General features: G+C 45.9%; 2 non-coding genes across 2 annotated transcripts; both read left to right on the forward strand.

Moving 5' to 3' along the window:
* The first annotated feature begins 12,113 nt into the window (after positions 1-12,113).
* Positions 12,114-12,186, forward strand: TRNAV-CAC (transfer RNA valine (anticodon CAC)). The gene has a single exon. It is a non-coding gene; the product is annotated as a tRNA-Val (tRNA).
* Positions 12,187-13,249: 1,063 nt separating this feature from the next.
* TRNAE-CUC (transfer RNA glutamic acid (anticodon CUC)) lies at positions 13,250-13,321 on the forward strand. The gene has a single exon. It is a non-coding gene; the product is annotated as a tRNA-Glu (tRNA).
* The last annotated feature ends 6,149 nt before the right edge of the window (positions 13,322-19,470 follow it).

A 19,470-nucleotide genomic window follows, 5' to 3' on the forward strand; every position in this document is an offset into this window, starting at 1 on the left:
AGCGGCTGCTGCTGCTCCCACTGCGGGAGCCATCTTCCGACTCCCGCAGTGGGTAATGGGAGAGACGTCATGAGTAATGACGTCTCTCCCATGCAAAGCGGCCGGAGGAGCGGATAGCGGCGGGACCAGGAGCGGGAGTTTCAGGTAAGTGATTTTTTTTTTTTTATTCTCACTACGTCTCTCTCTACTGGGGGACTACAGGGGGCACTAAAAGGGGTTATTACCACTGGGGGAACTACCAGGGGGGATTACTAGAGGGGGCACTAAAAGGAGGGATTACCACAGGGGGTACTACCAGGGGGGGATTTCTACAGGGGGCACTAAAAGGGATTATTACCACTGGGGGAACTACCAGGGGGGGATTACTACAGGGGGGGGATTACTACAGAGGGCACTACCAGGGGGGGATTACTACAGGGGGCACTAAAAGGGGGGATTACTACTGGAGGCACTGAAAGGGGGGATTACCACTGGGGGCACAACCAGGGGGAATTACTACTGGGGGCACTACCAGCTGCTGCCATTTCCCACCCTAGGCTTATACTCGAGTCAATCAGTTTTCCCAGTTTTTTGTGGTAAAAGTAGGTACCTCGGCTTATATTCGGGTCAACTTATACTCGAGTATATATGGTAATTCTATAATAAAATATTAATATTACAGTTTTGTTAAATTGCTGTATTCCACTTTTGCTGGCAAATGCATTGCCCTATTATAATGATGTTTTCTATACTTTTATTACGATTTTCTACTTTTATTTTATTAATCACATAAGTCGTAAGGAATTACTTTCTTTGACACTGCAGATACAAACAGAAAATAGTGTTGCAGATGAAAATGCACAATAATGAAAGTCTTAGGGTATATTTATCCCCATCTGCCTGCACTGCCCCAAACATTGTCACTTGGCCGGCTCCCAGCAGCGTTGCAATGGATTACACCACATATGCAGCTGGGAGTTGGTTCACGGTACTGCCGGTAGCATCGCAGACCTGATGTACTATGCAGAGACGCTGCTTGCAAAGGGTATAGCGGCGCGGGCATTATGTGGGCAGGGGGTCACTGCCGCCAGCATTGTGGACATGATGTACTATGTTACGACGCTGCCGGTAAGGGATTCAGTGGCAGAGTGTGTAGACAGGGGGTAATTTCCGGCAGTGTTGTGGACATGATGTACGCTGTGATGTTGCCAGTAAGGAGTATGGCAGAGGCGGGTGTGCGGATGGAGGGTCATTGCCGGCTGCACCACAGACATGATATACAATTTAGTTACCCCAGGGCCCTTGCAAGCCTTAGTTTGGCCCTGTGTCAGTCCATACATGGTTGTTAACCATCGATGGTCGAACTACTTACCATCTGTGTCAGACCATCAATGGTTGTGAACCATCCATGGTTAAACAATTTACTATATGTGTCAGACAATTGATGGTTGCTAATCATTGATAGTCCTTGGCCATCCCTACTACTTTAGGATTATGCTAGCACAAACTGCAATTACAGCCTTGGAATCACCTTAAACTCACACAGGAGGATACTACTCTGTTCAGATCACTTACAGTCGGCACCGTAGAGGGCTGCTTGATATAAGTGAAATAATCTAGGTTTGCAAAAATACTCCTTAGTGTATTAGAGCATATAGCATAGCCCACAGTGCTCAAAGTGGGGGCAGGATCTGGTGGTATGACATCTTGCCACTTCCAGGCACCACTGCCTATGCATCTGCAGTGATCAGCAAGGCACAAACATGAACAGGATCTGTAGAGCCAGCTTCCACTATATCTTCCTGCATGGTGGTCTGTGCAATAGAAAAACTTTGTTTAGTGTCGCGCAGCATGCATGATGTCATGATGTCACGCTGCACTGCTAAGGAGAGGAGCCATGGCCCAAAGAGGATGGGGAGCAGCCAGAAGACACAGAAGAAGGTAAGTGGAGCAGGAGAGACCCAGATGGCTGGAGAAACACTGGGTTCTGGAGAGTCCCTGGGGGGCTGCAGCTGGAGTGATACTGGGGGCTGCAACTGGAGTGACACTATAGGTCTTTGCTGGAGAGACAGAAGCATGCTGGAGAGAAACTGAGTTCTGGAGAGTCCCTGGAGGGTTGCAGCTGGAGTGATACTGTGGCTACAGCTGTAGTGACACTAGAGGCTTTGTTGGAGAGACAAAAGGGTGCTGGAAATATTCTGGGGGCTTCAGCTGGAGATATTGGGATGGAGAGACAGAAGAGAGCTGTAGAGACACTGAGTCTGGAGAAAGAATGAAGCTGGAGAGTCTGTGGGTCAGGAGAGACAGAATGAAGCCTGATAGACACTGGGGGCTGCAGCTGGAGTGGTAGTGGGGGTTTTGCTGGAGAGATAGAAGGAGGCTGTGGCTGGAGAGACAGTGGAGGACAAAGAGAGAGGAGGCTGGAGAGACAGCAGGGGCTGGCTGGATCTGGAAAGGCACTGGGGGCATTTGCTGGATACACTGAGTAGTTGCAAATGGATGGAAACTAGGGGACTGCAGTGGAAAGACAAGAGGGCTGGATAGAGAGACACTGAGGGTCTGGACAGAAGGGGGCTAGAGCTACAGAGACATTGGGGGGCTGGAGAGACACAATGGGGGATGAAGCTGAAGAGAACTGAGGGAACAGATCCACAGCTGACGGGATTAGAAGGAAAATACTCGGGGACAGTCATCTTCATTAAGGCACCAATTCTAAAGAAACATTGCTAATATAAATGGTACCACATTAGCAAATACAGTGCATGATTCAGCTTGGATTACAGGGGCAGATTGGGATGGAAAACTAGCCCGTGAAGTTTCTGGAAGCAGCCCTAATGGGGGCGGGGTCTGTGGAGAGGGCGGGATACTTCCTCTTCATATGGCCTAATTCTGAGTCGGACGCAGTTGCAGTCATTACAAACCCCTTGCATTGTGTACAGCCGTATGTCCGATTGTGCAAGGACTGAGATGCCCATCTACAGCATCTACACACGCTGCAATCATGCTTTGTGCTGCATCTTTAGATCCCACCATCGGTGTCACCATCAAAACTTGCACCAGTCCTATGCTAGGTGCAGATCTGTCTGAGTATGGTCTTGCATGTGAGTGATTCAGCTTCTCTGTATGCAGCCACTTTCAGCGGCGCGCCCGAACACCCATACTATGTTACATCTACTTCTGATTAGCCAACCCCCTGTAACCACCCAGGAACACCCAACACATTTCTGATACATTTCTTCAAGTGTGCAACTCAATCTGTACTGCTGTGACTCTATACAAACACCATTGGGATGTATGCGCGGTGCAACACAGACGAAAAACATCACTAGACTGCATCTGACTCAGAATCAGAACCTTAATGTTGTATTCTGTGACATAGTGGTGCATTACCATAATGCTGTATACTGTGCCATAGTGGTGCATTACCATTATGTTGTATACTGTACCATAGTGGTGCATTACCATAGTATTGTATACTGTGACATAGTGGTGCATTACCATATTGCTGTATACTGTGACATAGTGGTGCATTACCATAATGTTGTATACTGTGACATAGTGGTGCATTACCATATTGCTGTATACTGTGACATAGTGGTGCATTACCATATTATTGTATACTGTGCCATAGTGGTGCATTACCATTATGTTGTATACTGTACCATAGTGGTGCATTACCATAATATTGTATACTGTGACATAGTGGTGCATTACCATATTGCTGTATACTGTGACATAGTGGTGCATTACCATAATGTTGTATACTGTGCCATAGTGGTGCATTACCATATTGCTGTATACTGTGACATAATGGTGCATTACCATAATGTTGTATACTGTGCCATAGTGGTGCATTACCATAATGCTGTATACTGTGCCATAGTGGTGCATTACCATAATGCTGTATACTGTGCCATAGTGGTGCATTACCATAATGCTGTATACTGTGTCATAGTGGTGCATTACCATCCATAATGTTGTATACTGTGCCATAGTGATACTGTGCCATAGTGGTGCATTACCATAATGTTGAATACTGTGCCATAGTGGTGCTTCACACAGGGCCGTAGCTAGGGTAGTGCAGCTGGTGCCATCACACAGGTCACCACAGGTCAGGGGGCACTGTATGGGCCTGTTAAATTTCTGTTTATTAACATTCTTGCTTGTAGCTTCCTCTTATTTCATCCCCAGCATCTCCTGGCCTCTCCTATGTCTTCCCAGGCCCTTCCCCATGAAGACATGGACCTTTTTTGGGTGCATTATGTCCCTTTGAAAAATGACATAATTACATAAAGCAGGAAAGGCTGACATGTCACATTAAAATTGGAAAATATCAGCGTCAGCAGCTGGGGGAGCGTAGGTGCATACTGGGGCAGAATTTTCATGCGCTGCTTTTCTTAGTCAGGGTCCTTGCAGCTAGCTGTATTACCATAGATGTGCAGTGATATCCCTCATTGTTGTCGTAAACCGTTGATGGGAATGGGATTAAAATCCCGACAGGGGCAGGTAAGTAGCGTGCGATAAAACAATTCAATTCTCTTGAAAGGAAACTATAGGAGAAAGCACAGACATACAGCATGGGGGTCCCCTTAGTGATGTACACTTACTACAGCCTGTATACACCAACACACAGCTCTATATAATACCACAGCCCCTATATACCGACACATAGCTCTATATACCACAGTCCCTATATACTGACACATAGCTCTATATACCACAGTCCCTATATACCGACACATAGCTCTATATACCACAGTCCCTATATACTGACACATAGCTCTATATACCACAGTCCCTATATACTGACACATAGCTCTATATACCACAGTCTCTATATATCGACACATAGCTCTATATACCACAGTCCCTATATACCGACACATAGCTCTATATACCACAGTCCCTATATATCGACACATAGCTCTATATACCACAGTCCCTATATACCGACACATAGCTCTATATACCACAGTCCCTATATACCGACACATAGCTCTATATACCACAGTCCCTATATACTGACACATAGCTCTATATACCACAGTCCCTATATACTGACACATAGCTCTATATACCACAGTCTCTATATATCGACACATAGCTCTATATACCACAGTCCCTATATATCGACACATAGCTCTATATACCACAGTCCCTATATACCGACACATAGCTCTATATACCACAGTCCCTATATATCGACACATAGCTCTATATACCACAGTCCCTATATACCGACACATAGCTCTATATACCACAGTCCCTATATACCGACACATAGCTCTATATACCACAGTCCCTATATACTGACACATAGCTCTATATACCACAGTCCCTATATATCGACACATAGCTCTATATACCACAGTCCCTATATATCGACACATAGCTCTATATACCACAGTCCCTATATACCGACACATAGCTCTATATACCACAGTCCCTATATACCGACACATAGCTCTATATACCACAGTCCCTATATACTGACACATAGCTCTATATACCACAGTCTCTATATATCGACACATAGCTCTATATACCACAGTCCCTATATATCGACACATAGCTCTATATACCACAGTCCCTATATACCGACACATAGCTCTATATACCACAGTCCCTATATACCGACACATAGCTCTATATACCAGTCACTATATTTCGACACATAGCTCTATATACCATAGTCAACTATATACTGACACATAGCTCTATATACCACAGTTCCTATATACCGACACATAGCTCTATATACCACAGTCCCTATATACCGACACATAGCTCTATATACCACAGTCCCTATATACCGACACATAGCTCTATATACCACAGTCCCTATATACCGACACATAGCTCTATATACCAGTCACTATATTTCGACACATAGCTCTATATACCATAGTCAACTATATACTGACACATAGCTCTATATACCACAGTTCCTATATAATGACACACAGCTCTATATAATACCACAGCCCACTATATACCGACACATAGCTCTATATAGCACAGTCCCTATATACAGACACATAGCTCTATATACCATAGTCCGTATATACCGACACATAGCTCTATATACCACAGTCCCTATATAATGACACATAGCTCTATATACCACAGTCCCTATATAATGACACATAGCTCTATACACCACAGTCCCTATACATTGAAATACATCTATATATACCTCAGCCCCCTATATAACACAGCCCCTATATAACACCACAGACCCCCATATAAGACCCCAGCTTGCTATATAACACCACAGCCACTATATAACACCACAGCTCGCTATAACATCACATTGACATATAAAACAACAGAGCCCTCCTATATAACAAAGCCCCACATATAACATAGCCCCACATATAACACTACAACCCCCCAATATAACACCACAGCCCTTTTATAACAGTAGTGACAGTCACCTGCTGGACTCACTCAGCAGCCATAGTCATGATGCTGCCAGCATTAAAGATGAAAAGATCCATTCTCTTGCTGTGTTGCAGCTGCACTTGGCTCAGTCTTAGGGGTCTATTTACTAAGCAGTGTTAGGAGACAGAGTGAAAAGTTATAAGGTGCCAGCCAATCAGCTCCTAACTGCCATCTCACAGGCAGTGTTTGAAAAATGACAGTTGGGAGCTGATTGGCTGGCACCTTATCACTTTTCACTCTGTCTCCTAACACTGCTAAGTAAATAGACCTCTAAGAGCCCCCGCACCCAGATACTGCCTCACTTCACGTTACATAGATCCCTGCACAGTAGGAATGGGCAGAGCGACTCACAGCACTGAGTTGAGCCACATGGCTTAACTCAGTGAAGTGTCTCGAGACACTGCTGTAGGAAGCAGAGGTGCCAGCGACTCTCAGTGAGTCGCTGAGAGCTCCGCCCCCCGCAGCCCAGCAGTGCAGATCAAGGTTCTGCACTGACTCTCCTGAGTCAGTGTACTGGGAGGCAATCGGGAAGCCGACTGCCTAAATACCGGCAGCCGGCTTCCCGACTGTCTTATCCCGGCATGGGTGAAATGCCAGGCGTCTAGATATAGACGCCCGCATTTCCCCGACGCTGGGAGACCGGCGCCCGGCATCACGATCGTACTGATGCCGGGCGCCACGAGCGGACAGCTGCGGGGGGGGAGGGTTAGGTTTAGGGCTCCCGAGGGGGACTTAGGGTTAGGCACCCCCCCGGGAGGGTTAGGGTTAGGCTAGGGGGAGGGAGGGTTAGGGTTAGGCACCCCCGGGGGGGACTTAGGGTTAGGCACCCCCCCGGGTGACTTAGGTTTAGGCAGCGGGGAAGGGGGTGGTTAGGGTTAGGCACTTAGAGGGGGAAGTTAGGGTTAGGCACCCCTAAGGAGGGTTAGGGGGGTTAGGTTAGTGGATACTTACCTATCCACGATCGGGATTTCCAGCGCTGTCGGCCTTCCGCTGCGTCGCACTCTGCTTCTGTCGGGCTGCCGCTGACGGGAATTGAACCGCCGGCCATGCGGCTGATGGTATTTCATACCAATTCCAGTGTACTCCCCTGAGCCCTGGCAGTAGCAGCGCCCCCTACACTGCTGATCCGACCTGATCATATTTCTGATCTGACACAGTGCAGAAGTATGATCAGGACGGATCAGCAGTGTAGGGGGTGGAGCTGCAACTCACTCTGGCTCCCATTGAGAGGCTAGGGAGGTCGGTGTATCGACTCACCAAACAGTGAGTGACTCGAATCATTCCAACATCTGAATGATTTGAGTCATTGTGTTAAGACACTCACTCACTAGCCATCTCTACTGCACAGTTCACACATCCTATGCTGCTTCTCTCATTGCACAGTGTCTAAGGCAGGGGACGGGGCTGTCTACTTGCTTCAATACAGAGAGTGGAGCCCCTCCCCCCGATCACTCAGCAGATAGGGGCCAGTTATGTGTCAGTCAGCAGCCCCCTAAAGCTCTGCAGAGATGCAGTCAGTGTTAGTCAGACACTGACCCTGTGCTTGTTTATATGCAGCCCGGGACACTAGTGTAACATCCCCAATTTGGTGGGATGTCAGTGAGTGGATCGTACCTGCTTTTCTTCTGGAACCTGCTTGGGCGTAGATCAGTGCAGTTCCTCTTTCAGGCTCCTCCTATCACAGCAGAGAGACAGGAGAACCCCCAGAACCCAGCGCAGAAACCAGATCAATATAAAGAAATGGGGGTTTATTACTCTGAATCACTATTCTACTAGGACAATTCTAAATGAACATTAGAACATGCAATATTGTTGCAATGCAAAAGGTACACACAGGATATCACATTAATAAGCTTAGGTTCACTCTATACATACTGTATACTTATAATAAAACCTCATGCTAAACATATGAATGCCTACCTGCTCCCTCTATGTGTTAGAGGTAGTTAAACTAAATATACCAAGTTGCAGTTGTAGTTGGCAGAATCTCAAATGGTTCAACTATAAATTCAATAGATAGAAAGCACAATGTCCCTGTGAGTACTCAGAATTCACTGTACAGCCTTTCGTTGGTGCACAAACTTTATAGATGACACTGAACTGTATTACTGGTATCCAAAATGGCGTCACTGTCTCTGCCTGTTCTGTATTATGCACTACTGCTGTATATCCTGCACAGTTCTGTGTTATGCACTACTGCTGTATATCCTGCACAGTTCTGTGTTATGCACTACTGCTGTATATCCTGCACAGTTCTGTGTTATGCACTACTGCTGTATATCCTGCACAGTTCTGTGTTATGCACTACTGCTGTATATCCTGCACAGTTCTGTGTTATGCACTACTGCTGTATATCCTGCACAGTTCTGTGTTATGCACTACTGCTGTATATCCTGCACAGTTCTGTGTTATGCACTACTGCTGTATATCCTGCACAGTTCTGTTATGCACTACTGCTGTATATCCTGCACAGTTCTGTGTTATGCACTACTGCTGTATATCCTGCACAGTTCTGTGTTATGCACTACTGCTGTATATCCTGCACAGTTCTGTGTTATGCACTACTGCTGTATATCCTGCACAGTTCTGTGTTATGCACTACTGCTGTATATCCTGCACAGTTCTGTGTTATGCACTACTGCTGTATATCCTGCACAGTTCTGTGTTATGCACTACTGCTGTATATCCTGCACAGTTCTGTGTTGTGCACTACTGCTGTATATCCTGCACAGTTCTGTGTTATGCACTACTGCTGTATATCCTGCACAGTTCTGTTATGCACTACTGCTGTATATCCTGCACAGTTCTGTGTTATGCACTACTGCTGTATATCCTGCACAGTTCTGTGTTATGCACTACTGCTGTATATCCTGCACAGTTCTGTGTTATGCACTACTGCTGTATATCCTGCACAGTTGTGTTATGCACTACTGCTGTATATCCTGCACAGTTCTGTGTTATGCACTACTGCTGTATATCCTGCTGCAGGCTTCTCTCACTGTACAGCAGTAAGCTGGCTGCCCTGAGATCACAGACTGCTATGTGCTGACTGATCTCAGTCTTTACTGTGGTGCTTTTTACTTGCCATGTGCTGTAATGCTTGGGGTACCTGTCCAGATGCCAGCACTTGTCTTTGCAGCATGCACACTCTCTCCTCTCCTTTGGGCTGCAGCAGCTTTAATAGATCTGTGTCCTATCAGCTTCTCTTGTTCTGCTGCCTTACATGGAAGGGGTCTTCCCCTCACAGTCACCCCAATCAGCTGCTGATCCCTGCTCTCTGTGCCCTCAGTCACAGCACTCTCCAGCACACACCATGGCTCCTGCCATGCTCCTCTCAGTCTTGTGCAAAACTCACTGGGCTTCTATAGCACCCCCAACAGCCTCTCTCTAGTTTCCCTCCTTAAGGCTGGCAGAACCATCTCCAGGGGATCAGCAGGGTCCTAACTCCTGGCCATTAACCCCTTCCATGCTGGAGAAAACACTGCAGGTTTGGGGGTATCACACTAGTACTATCGGCCGGCCCTGGGGGAGGTGGGAAGGGGCTCATTTGAGCCGGCCCAGCGGGAACTGTGTCGATCTCTCAGTGGCCCAATCCGCCCCTGTTGAATTGCATTTGTGAATCCTGATAGAACGCAGCTGATAATATATGCAGATGCTGCCCCAACCTTATCCGTGCCTAGAGATGGCCACGGCTGCTTTCTCTTCTGTGAGTGAACACGCAGACCAGCGTACACATCGGGAACATCGGCCACCATCAACCACTTGCAGCTAGTCTGACCTGTGTCTAATTCTACGAGACTCTGCACACGCAGAGAGCTCTTGTGCTGTGGAGGTAATCGCACTGGCTAAATTATGGGAACCCTTTAAACGGATTAAAATGGTAAGACACATCTGCATTTTTATGATTTTTTCTGAATCCAGCCCTTGATCCCTGTGCAAACTGATGGAAAATTGTAGTTATACAATCAAAGGGACAAGCTAGTTAGATACAATTTAAAATCAGGATAGGCTACTAACCGATTAAGAGCCAGAAACTGTGGTCAAGGCAGACATCAAACAAGGGTAAGAAAAACTAACTGATATCAATATGGATAACAGATAAGAAAAAGTCAGAAAAAGCAGAGGACAAGTGGGCGGCAGGCAAGAGTAGTCAAAAACGAGCAGGGTCAAACAATGAGCAGACTTTGAATGTCATCTTTTTTTTCCAGCTCGGCCACTGATGACTGCTATATTTATAGAAGCCAGGACATCGGGCCTGATTCAGTATGGATCGCAATTGCGTATGCAGCTGCGATTTCACATGGAACACAGCTGCAAAAATATGCTAATGCTTGCTACAGCTCAGCCGGCACAGAGACGCCCACTACTTCTTTCTTACATCCGTACTAACTCGCATTCCTGCATATACATCAGTACCATCTAAGTACATTAGCATGTCATGCACATTTACAGCAGGTCTGACCTGCCGCAGAAACTGCAAGTCTCATCGCACGCAGTGAGTACTTAGGCTGTGTATGCAATCATAGTGGCTAATTTATGCACGCCCACGCAACAACGTTCAAACGGTCAGGCACGCCTGCGTTTCTCCGACCACTCCCCCGTCACAACTCCCAAATGCTCACGGCCTGTCACTCAAACTGCAATGGATTCCTTTGTGCGTGCCTGATCGCAGCTCACAGTGCGGCTTAAACACATGCGCAATGGCTACCAGTCGCTCATTCTGCGTACGTAGTTGCATTTGCAATCGCTGCTGAATCGGGCTAATGGATGGGCAGCATAAGGCTATTTACTCTGGCAGTGGAGAGCGTACCCAGGGTAAATCTGGCAATGACTTTGTCACCAAGTCAGCAATTACTGGGCTACCTTCAGCCTGTTATCCACCCTCAGTGCAGTGAACATGGCAACATAATTCACACCCAGGCAAATATCTGGATTCAAGTATATATTACATTTATTAACATATTCACCATCAATTATGCCATTTTTAGGAATGGGTTAAAATATTCCCACATTACATCAACATACCTCCCAACATTTGCTGGGAGGGAGTGGGGACCTGCGCGCGCGCCCGAAAACAGGGTGTGACTTAATCGTAAAGGGGCGTGGTCACATGACACGCCCCCGTTTGCATCCCTAATGGGGCGTGCGCACAGCATCTATTCTACCTCTGCTTAGGAGTGTGTATGCTTCCCCCAACTTCCCCCCCACCGCGAGACACTGCGGCCCTCGGGGGGGATAGTTGGGAGGTATGCATCAAGTGCAACATAATATTTAAGGGACATGAGTACAGAACTGTACTTATAAGTTATAATAGCAGTTTTATTCATCACAAAACAAAGGGAATAATAAAAATAGACCATAATGTTTTCAGGGAATAAAGAAATAACAAAAACCTGCACCTGCGGAAGGGGTTGTTCCCGAAACATTATCCACAATTTTGTTACTCCCTTTGTCATCTGATTAATAAATCAGCTGTTAGATCAGCACAAAGGAATCTTAGGCCACACACAAATAGTAACTAATATGCTGGGCATACACTATACAATTATCTGTCAGATATCTGTCCAATCTGGCTGGTTGGGATGAAAACCTGGTAATGTATGGGAGCAAATGACAGTCCTCAGAATAAACAATACTGTGATAGCTTCATGGTCTACCTACTGGTAAACTAATGATACAGGGACCCAACAGTTTCTGTAGTGTAGTGGTTATCACATTCGCCTCACACGCGAAAGGTCCTCGGTTCGAAACCGGGCAGAAACAGTTTTGTTTTTTTTATCCATGCCTTATATAGAGTGTAATTGTATTTGGGTTTTTTTCATAAAGTATTTATTTTTTATTCACACTAAAATATAGCCTTAGTCTAAGCAGTATAACAAGGTAAAAAATTATATTGTATATTGCTTTAATTAAAGGTGGTGGGAGCCTGGACTGCATACCCTAATTTTAAACACAATAACTATAATAGGGCCGATTCTAATATGTAGACAGCAATGCAAGGACCTATACTAATTAAAATCACCTAATAATAATTTTAATTAGTATAGGTTCTTGCTTTGCTCTGTACATACTGTAGTACAATAGGCACTATTTTAGGTAGGTTCTGGATACTTTTATATAATGTCTTAGTATTAGGGATGTTAGGCAGGGCCATAGAGAGCAGCGCCGGGCCCAGGTATTTAGGGGAAGTGGCCTAATAGTATGTGCGGTTCGCTGCACAGAGGGGCACCTTTCACCCCTCAGCCTGGGGCAGATCCGGGAAGGGGGATGATCAGTGCAATTGCTCCAACCCACTTAACATCTTACCTTGATCCGGCAGGCGGGTCCCTCCACCTCGGTAGCACCATCTTCCCAGTGATATTCGGAAATATGGCACATGTGCACTGGAGAGCAATGACTCTGGCACAGATGTCACTGGGAAGATTGGGACCTACTTGCTGGAGCAAGGTAAGTATACTCGGGAGGGGGGGTGGACCCGGACCCCTCCAGCAAGCCTGGTCCCAGCTATTTAGTACCAGTGGCACTGGGACCAACCTGATGAGATTCACCTTGACATGGTAGATGGGCATGTATTTTGGGCAAAATGTGCTAAACACCTTATTTATACTCCCTATTAAATGTAGAGTTTATTAAAATTGTTTTGATTACCAGCATTCTCAGTGCTTAGAGTGTACATCTGCATTTTCATTTTTCTGTATTGGTTTTAATCTAAATGTTGAAATGCTAATTGTAATATACAATGATATATAAAAAAATATTCTCAATCTCCAAATACTGTCAAGTGCTACCTGCAGTTGACAGAATATAGAATTATACCAGAACAGCTTCCCTGGTGGTCTAGTGGTTAGGATTCGGCGCTCTCACCGCCGCGGCCCGGGTTCGATTCCCGGTCAGGGAATTAGTGTTTTTTTTAGTCACATCTTATAATATTTTGGCATTTATATGTGAAGGAAAGATAGAAAAAGGACTTTCTCCTATCTAAGAAAAGGGATACTGCAGAGACCATGGGCTTTTCTTCCAGTCCCTCTTTTCTCATTAGTTTTCGAGTCCCCATGCCCTACCATGGATACTGTATTCAAGCCCATTGAGAGCTGAACTGGAGCTGGGTAGTGGATGGAAGCGGGGTAGCCAATCCTTTGACAAAAAGATTAATAAATACTATGCACAGATATTACTTGCCTACATTCTTAATGGCACCTCCGGGAGAATCCCAGAGGGGAAAACACTCATCGATGGCCGGGGGCGTGGCGCAGCATTCTCGTCATTGTGGTTATGACTCCTGCTGTCTAAAGATGCAATTCACAGCATTTGCTCTTGGGGCGGGGCTACGCGGAAACTGAATCCAGCCCTCTGCAAATTAATGGAAAATTGCAGGTATGCAATCAGAGGAACAAGTTATATAAAAGGCAAGAATAGTTAGATGCAATCTAAAATCAGGAATCAGATCCAGAAACTGAGGTCAAGGCAGGCATCAAACAAGGATAAGAAAAGCTAACTGTTATCAATACTGGTGGCAGACACGAAAAAATCTGAAAAAGCAGACGTCAAGTGGTCAGCAGGCAGGAGTAGTCAAACTGAGTAGAGTCAAACAATGAGCAGACTTTGGATGTCGTCTTTTTTTTTATCCAACTCGGCCACTGGTTACTGCTATTTTTGTAGATGCAAGGACATGGTGCATTAAAGGTGAGCTGCTAAGCGAGGGCAGTTCCAAATGGTTTGCAAAAATACTGTGACTAGAGTGCGGAGGGGATTCGCAGGGACAGAGCTTTCTCGCAAGCTCTGTCCCTGTAAGGGATTTGTAGTAAATCCCTGTGATATTGCCTGAATTCGCAATGCGAATTCAGTCGATAATATCACAATGCGAATTCAGTCGATAATATCGCAATGCGAATTCACTCGGTAATATCACACTACTATTTGCATTCAATATGCGAATTGTAGAAAATAGAGCCCAAAGGCAATAACAAGAACAGATTATGAGGTTTTCAGGGAATAAAGAAAAAAAAAAAAAACCTGCACCTGAGGAAGGGGTTGTTCCCGAAACATTATACACAATTTTGTTACTCCCTTTGTTATCTCATTAAATCAGCTATTATCAGCACAAAGGAATCATAGGACGCACAGTGGCGATTAGTAGCAGCGGGTCCTGGTTGAAGCTGGTCCCAGTGACATCTTCCAGCCAACTAAGTAGCTTCTTACCTCCCAGTGGAGGCAGGCAGAGAGGCGCTCCCTTCTTCAGTACAGCTGCTGATGAGCAATATACAGTATTGCAGGGGCACTTCTTCCAACATAGGCCCGTATTCAATTTGCGCCGAGCCGTGATAATTTAACGCGGCCCAGACTTAACGCCAACTTCGCCTGTTTTGTAGGCGTTAAAGTATCCCGCGCGTGCCCACGTATCCCCGTATTAAATTTGAAAGTAGGCGAAAACGGGACCCGGCGATACTTGGATCGGCTTAAAAAAATGGGAACTTTCGGGAAATAATCCTAGGACCCCCCTAAAGATGTCCAGACATTGGGGATCACTATGGGTACCCCCGTTTTTGGCAGCAAAAGAAAGTCGGGTTTTTAAATAGCCGCGGCTGGTGTTTTTTTTCCTGACCTTGAAGAAGTGATGCAGAAGAGCACTTAGCTTATTTTTTTCGTTTTAAAAATGGTCCCATCAAATTTGGGGTACCTGAAAATGGGTACTAGCATATTTTTAAGTCCCAAAAGGTATTTTTTGAAAATTCTGCAAAAATGCACCTGACACGGCTATATGAAACCCCGACTTCCTTCAGGAGTTAAAAATGGGGGTACCCATAGTGATCCCCCATGTCTACACATGTTTAGGGGGTTCCCTGGAATAGTTGCTGTAAATTCCCATTGTGTTGTACCTGTACAAAAAAGAAGTAAAAAATCGACTCGCCCACGTGGGAACTGTCAGTAGCCGGAGCCAATCAGCGGCCGCTCTACAGTCAGTGCGGCCGCTGGTTGACTCTCGGGATGTGCCAGCTCCGTGCATGTCCTGTCAGCTGGCATTCGGGAGCTATCAGTATGTGTGCCAACACACATACTGATAGCTAGTGCGTGGTTCGTGTAACATCATTTTTTTGTTTTGCCAAGTTCCTGGATTACTGCGGAGACCAGCGCCAGGATATAGGCGAGTATGAATTTTTGTTTGCAGAACCATTCATTAAGGATATTCTACTGGACAAGGGGACAGACACATCTGGTATAGCTAAGTATGTGTGAATGGGTAGGTGTGTGTAATAAAGTTATACTGTCACGGTGTGTGTGTTTTGTCTTTTCTTAACTATTTATTTTAAGTTACAGGTGCCGCATATCTGCTGGCACTTGTTGTTCCACAAGTGCAAAATGGCAGGCATGCTGGCATTTGTAGTTCCACTATAAAACACAATAGTTTTACATTATTTGCCCCCCCCCATTACCTCCATACCCACCAAACCAGGGGTATGGGGAAGAGCCACAGGCTTCAGCGTAAGCCTGTGGTGCTCGGGAGGGGGAGGACCCTTCTTTAGGGGGTCCCCGACTCCCCCGAGATCACCGGCTTGTGCTGACCGATTTGGGGTGCTAATGCTTTGGATCTGGAGCCCAGGTGATTGGGTCTCCAGGCTGTGGCATTAGACCCCAGTCGGTTGGGTCTGATGCTGGTATTAAATATAGGGGGATCCCCACATTTTTTTTCCACCTATATTTAAAACCAGAACTGGTCCCTGCAGCCTTGGGTTGGTTTCTAAAATACGGTGGAACCCTACACATTTTGTTCCCCATATTTTTAGAAACCACCACTGGCTGGCAAGCCTGGGGCTGGTTTGGCTTTTGGGGGGGGACCTTATGTAAATTTTTTTGTACATTTTTACCCCTGTTTTTACAGGCTAAACAAAACGGGAATTTTCGGGAAATATTCTAGGGACCCCCCTAAAGATGTGTAGACATAGGGGATGACAAAGGGTACCCCCATTTTTAACTCCTGAAGGAAGTTGGGGTTTCTAATAGCCGCGGCAGGTGCATAAATGCGGCTCTGAATAAGGTGATGCAGAAGAGCATTTAGAAGTGTTTTTATGGCAAAACAACTATGCCCATCAAATTTGGGGTACTTGAAAATGGGGTTCAGCATATTTTAAACTTGTTAAAGTGACTTAAAAAAAATCATGAAAAATCCACCTGCCGGAAACACCTGCAATCAAAAAAACACTTGGGGCATACTTGGGGACCCCCCTAGAGTCAAGTTCGCTAGTTTTTAAGTTTGTACCCCAACTTTTTTTTTTTGCCCCCTTTTTCAAAGTTATTTTTTAGGGTGTCCTAAAGTTTAAAAAAAAAAAAAAAAATTGACACAGTTTACCTTTGGGGGAATGTCTGAAGGCTGCACGGGGGTTCCCAAAATGTTGCACCCCAAAACCCCAATTCTGCACATTTTACCGCTTGCCATTCATAGGCGATACTTTACCACCTACTACATTGCACTGACTTTACGCCTAGGCGGAAAGTCTTTGAAATTGAATACGGGGTAAAACCAAAACAGGCGATAATGACGTCATCGGCAGTAACTTACAGCGGATCCGGACTTAACGCCTCAAATTGAATACGGCCCATAATCGGCTACCAGAGGGAGGAATATCAGATCTTTGGGCAGATCCTGCCAGCTCAGGGAGTAAAGCAAACGCTTAGATGGAGGTTAGTAAGCCCAAGTTACTGACTACAGCTTCCTGCATCACTAAACAGTGAGAGCCCCAGTGATTAGCAACAGACTGTGATACAGACGTCTTATTGCAGGATCTGAGGACTAGTATACCAGCATACAGGAGTGAACTCTTTAAAACTATATTATATTATATTATAAGGCAGCCAGCCATCTTACTACTAGCATAGACTGTGAAGTTAATAATTGCTGATGACGAGGAGGCTCAGCCAGCCGGCTAGACATTGGCAGCAGCCCTCCTCAGTCTCTGCCAGTACACTGTAGCACAATAAAGATCAGCATAGCCTCAGCATCTTATGTAATATAAAAGACTTAGGGCCTGATTCAGACCCACTCGCAAGATGCGGCCGCTCGCTCCCAGAGTATGGAAATTCAGATAAGTGACGTCAAGGCAGGCGATCGCACGACAAGGCATAAGCACGACCACTATGTCTTGGCGAGCGATCGCTTTGTGTATGCGGACGCCCACCAGCCTGTCTTAAGATGCCCACTTGCACACATCATCTCCAGGAAGTGTGGGCAACCATCGGTACATCGGGTCCGTCAGAACTGACTGCAGCGTTTGCGGTTGACTGTACCCTACCGCAAGCACTGCGAGCACTTCAGTGTATAATTCAACCAGGTGATGTGTACTATGACGCTGCCTGTTAATTATGCACGCCTCTGAAATGGCGTTAAGATGCTCAGGCACGCCAGCGTTTGCAACTTCACTCCCCCGTTACTACTGGCCTGCCCCTGTTACCACCCACAAACGGCCTCTCATGTCACTAATTCCACTGGGCTGTCTATGCAGGGTGAGTGAGCACATCCCGATCGCTCGTACTAGTTCGCGCATGCACACTACGAATTACACGCATGCGCACAGTAGCAAACATCGCCAGCAACGAGCAATCGCTAGCTAGCGACCGGGTCTGAATCAGGCACTTAGTTTTGCGTGTGGCAGAGAGCTGCAACTCTTTCCTTTCAGTGAAAGTTATCCAGTTCTTAAACTTTGATGACTCTGGATTGAGAATTCAGATATTTAACCCCAAAAAGCTCTGAGCTTTATAACGTGCACCACCATGGCCAATTCAGCTGAACTGAGTTATACAGTATATCTTTATGGGGATCTGTGGTAGCCAATATATGTGATTTAATTTATTTATGTATGAACCTGGTAATGAATAAACACTGTTAAAGTGTTACATTTACAGTTTATTACCTAAGGTGATGTTATTTGCAATTTTATGCTATTGTAATTGAAAGTGTTTTGTGAGACTTTCAAAACAACTTTAAATATCCTGCAAAATATAAGTGTTGTGACAATAAAGTTGAGTTCTCAATGGTAAAGTCCTTTTGTGACTGTTTCTGAGTTAAAGTAAACCTATACTATTGAACTGGAAAAAAAAATTTGTGTCGGAAGGAAAGGCCACCAAGTCCTGGGTATCACAATAGGAATAAAAGGTTGCATACAAATAGTATACACACGTAAAGATTTTCTGTCCAACCATCCAACTAGTTGATTGATTGGTATGAAAATCTGGTAAGGTATGAAAGCAAATGACAATCAGCAATTTGCTCCCAAACGCCGGAAAATGGTCAAAAACTGTTTGAACAAATTGTTTGGATCAAACATTTAACAAACTTGTCTGACGGCCATTTTCATCTGTTTTCTGGCATTTAGGAGCAAATTGCTGATCATCAGTTACTCCCATATGTTACCAGATTTTCATTCCAGCCAATCAACTAGTTGGATGGTTGGACAGATAGTGTTCCCTCTAGCTCCAGCGGGAAGCAGGGCGCCGGAGCTAGAGAGGAAATGCCTGTGCGCGCGCCTAAGGCGCGCGCGACCGAGAAGGGGGCGTGGTCATCGGAAAAAGGGGCATGTCTATAAGACGCGTCCCCTTTTCGTCACTCCAGGGGGCGTGCCCGGCACTTACGGACGCGCCGGGCAGCCCCCAAGCCCTGCAGAGAGGGAGAATAGATGCCGGGCGCATGCGCCCGGCGTCTATTCTCCGGCGGTGAACGGGTCACCGCATGTTTCTCCACCCGCGGGACACTGCGTCCCGCGGGTGAGAACGGCTCCCGCAGGCTGTGAGGGCAGGGCACTTTTTGCCCTCCTCCTGGAGGGCAGGGTGCTTTTTGCCCTCCAGTAGGAGGGCAGGGCACCGCGCCCCGCTAAAACAGCCTAGCGGGAACGTTAGACAGAAAATCTTTACATGTGTACCCAGCCTAAAAGCTTGCCATACATCAGACTAACTTCAGATCAACTTTCCTCCAACCCACCAACTTGCCTGCCGAACTAAAACAGTGCTTCACACATCTAACCAACTTTTCATGAAACTGCTGACTTTATCAGACCAGCC

The sequence above is a fragment of the Taudactylus pleione genome, unplaced genomic scaffold, assembly GCF_031769625.1.
Source record: "Taudactylus pleione unplaced genomic scaffold, aTauple2 ptg000551l, whole genome shotgun sequence".
In the NCBI taxonomy this organism is placed as follows: domain Eukaryota; kingdom Metazoa; phylum Chordata; class Amphibia; order Anura; family Myobatrachidae; genus Taudactylus; species Taudactylus pleione.